The 2,970-nt window shown below is 52.4% G+C and overlaps 1 protein-coding gene across 1 annotated transcript in view; it reads right to left on the bottom strand.

The window, feature by feature from the left end:
- The window catches only part of EPHB1 (EPH receptor B1), a 411,740-nt gene that overhangs the window by 281,578 nt on the left and 127,192 nt on the right, over positions 1-2,970 (bottom strand). The window lies entirely within an intron of this gene.

The following is a 2,970-nucleotide window of genomic DNA, read 5'->3' as shown; positions in this document are numbered from 1 at the left end:
TCCTGGGCCACAGTTCCCCAGGAAGAGTCAGGAGCTGAAGGTCAGGGCCACCACTAATCCACAGCCTTCAGCCACAACTCACCCTTACTTGGCTATGTTCCTCCTAAACAGGATAGCCTCTCTCCAGCTCTCACCGGCCTTAGTTCGAACCTCTCCACCCTCCCAAACCTGCCCAAGAGTCTCCACCTCTCATTCTCCAATCTTTACTTCCAACCTCAGGGAAAACATAGGAAGTTGAGAGAATTTTCTGTCTTATGGCTTCTGGCACCAAACCTGAGCAATCTCGTTTCTCTGTAGGCACCTTTATCTCTGTCCTGCCATCTCAACTGAAAAGAACTACTTCTTGTGGAAGGCAGACATACCCACAGCCTCCCTGATCCTCTGTGTCCCGTGCTCTGTCTCCCTCCCCTTCCCAAGCTGCTGTCTCTCTCTCCTCACCTCCCCTCTCTGCTCCCTGGCTTCTTAACCCTGGGCCCCTCGGAAACCATCCATCTAGGTCACCACATGGTCCTTTAAGCTAAACCCAGTGGAAATGTTCATCTCCTGGCTGCCTTTGCCACTTTGGTACCCTCTTCCACTGACACACCCTTCCTTTGGCTCCTACCACTGGACCCCTCTTGGTTTTCTCTTGTGCCAAGGCCACTTCTTCCCAGTCTACTTGCAGGTTATCCACCCAAAGCTCCTACCTCTTTCCCTCCAGACACACTCCCTGGGAGACTGTTGGAGCCACACGTGGGCCTCCCATACCTTTGATATGTGGCTACCTTCTATTCCACTGCCCATGAGTCAAATCCCAGGCAGTGTACCTCTCCGGAGTGTCCCACAGACACTTCCAGCTGTGCAGATCCCAGCCTGATTCAGCGTCTTCCCACCCGACCATGCTCCTCCTTCTGCATCTTCAATGTCCAATGAGGGCACCATCATCCACCCACCTGCCCAAAGCAGAAATTCTCAACAGCTGTACATTGAGTCGGGTGGCAAAGTTTGCAGGAGTCCAGTGGTGAGTGAACACACAGGGTCCTGCCTCAACAGGGGTAATAATATGCCTGGGGCAGGGAGGGGATGAAGCAAATCCCAGCATGGAGATGTAAAATTTGCAACTGTGAGTAACCCCCTTGGGGAAGCTTCCTAGCGTGAGAAAACCCAAGACAGGAGCCCCAGCATGGAGAGATAAAGAGGAGGTGTCCGTGAGGGCAAAGCGAACAGAGGTCGGAAGATGAAGAAGTAGAGAATCGCTCTCAGTTTCTGGCCTCCAGAAGTTGCAAAGATGAAGGGCAGACATGTGAGTGGGTTGGGGAAGGAGGCAGAATCTGCTAGGGCCACAGTGAGACCGACATGCCTGTGAGAACCCAGTGAAAGACATGGCAGTTAGATCTGCGAGCCTGGGCCGGGGATGCAAGCTTGGGAGTCGCCAGCATGTTCACAGAATTCGGGGCTACTGTCCAGGATGGGTGCAGAGGGAGAAGACCCACAAGCCTGATATGAAACAGTCCTGGAGTCCTCCCTCCTGACCCAGGCCAAGGGCCAGCCTAGCCCTCCCACTGGTCACCACTATAAAGCAGACAGGTTCAGAAGCCACTCGGGGCATCAGGAGAAGAACTGTCTTGTTGTCTGTCCCCTCCAGAAGAGTGCGGGGAAAGGCAGCTGAGCGTCCGGGCAGCAGCCAGCTGCTGTCTCTAAAGGGCACTACTTGACTTTGAGTGTTTCCTTCAAGGAGAATCTTCCTGGGAAAGGAGATGAGGAGTTTAAAGAAGGCAGGTGTGTGTACAGAAATCAAGGGAAAATTAACCATAAATCATGTCAATGCCTTATGGAAATACACAAGCCTTCCAACCATAACATAATTTGTAAAAGGTGGCAAGTTCTTAATATCCAGGCGACCTAGAATTGCCGTCTTATCAGCTTTACGTAAAGTCCTGAATAGGAGTGAGAAGGCTTCCCTAGTTGCCCACAGTGTTCCTGGCAGGACCTGAACCTGGTTCAGAGTGGGCAGGCTCTGCCCCCTCCCCTGTGCCCTGCTCTAGGGAATGCCACCTTGTCCTGCCCTGTGGCAGAACAAAGGTGTGTTAGGACTGGCTGTGATGTGCTATGCTGGAGATGCTGGTAAGGCCCAGAGATTACAGCGATGGGATGGAGAATGGAGGTCTGGGGCAGGTGAGAGAGTCAGGACCACCCTGCCCCAGCCTGATGTCACCCCTGGATAGGATGAAAAGCCCACACCCTCCTCCTCCTGCCTTTTTCCTTCATAAGTAAGCCCTGGTTAGCCAACTGCCCGAGCCAGAAGTAAGAACTCTGCCTTCCCTGCCTCTCTCCCCCTCCCTCTCACCACAGTCCATCCGTTGCCAGGTCTTCCTCCTTAACTTGTCTCAAACTGGCCTCTGAGTACCTTGTTCTAGCCTGATTCCTCTGACACATCCAAGACAGCTGAAAGAGCCTCTTAAATCTTTTTCTCTCAACTGTTCTCCACAATCCTGTCACCAAGCATGACATTTTCTTCTCCTGCCCAGGGTCTCTGCACAACCTATAGTATAAAATCTGCATTCCCAGCTCAGCACAGCAGACATGGTCCATTACCACCACTGTTCCTTGTTCCAACTCACCCCCAGGCCCATCTCAGTAGTGTCCACACCCTGTCATGTTCCAAAACACAGACTCTTCCCTCTTATGTCTTCTCATGACCTCACCCTTTGAACCAGCCTTCCTCCTCCATGGCACATCTTTCCTGACTCTCCATTCATCACCTGCCAAACTCCTACTCACTCTCCAAAACCCAGCTTGCTTTCACCGTCTCTGTCAAGGCTTCTTGTCTTCCTCCACAGTTCCTCACTTTGTGCACACCTGCCTGTTGATCTCTCCAGGGCCACAAAGGAGAGATGTACCCCAGCCTATTTATAAACATGTTGGTCCCCACAGCAGGTCATAAGCTCTCTGAGGCTGTCCCATCTTAATAGCTACAGTCTGGCCAAGTAC

The sequence above is a fragment of the Otolemur garnettii genome, unplaced genomic scaffold (assembly GCF_000181295.1).
Source record: "Otolemur garnettii isolate 467f Iridium unplaced genomic scaffold, OtoGar3 scaffold00032, whole genome shotgun sequence".
Taxonomy (NCBI): Eukaryota; Metazoa; Chordata; class Mammalia; order Primates; family Galagidae; genus Otolemur; species Otolemur garnettii.
Note: the sequence above shows the minus strand (reverse complement) of the source record. Positions and strands in the feature narration are given on the sequence as shown.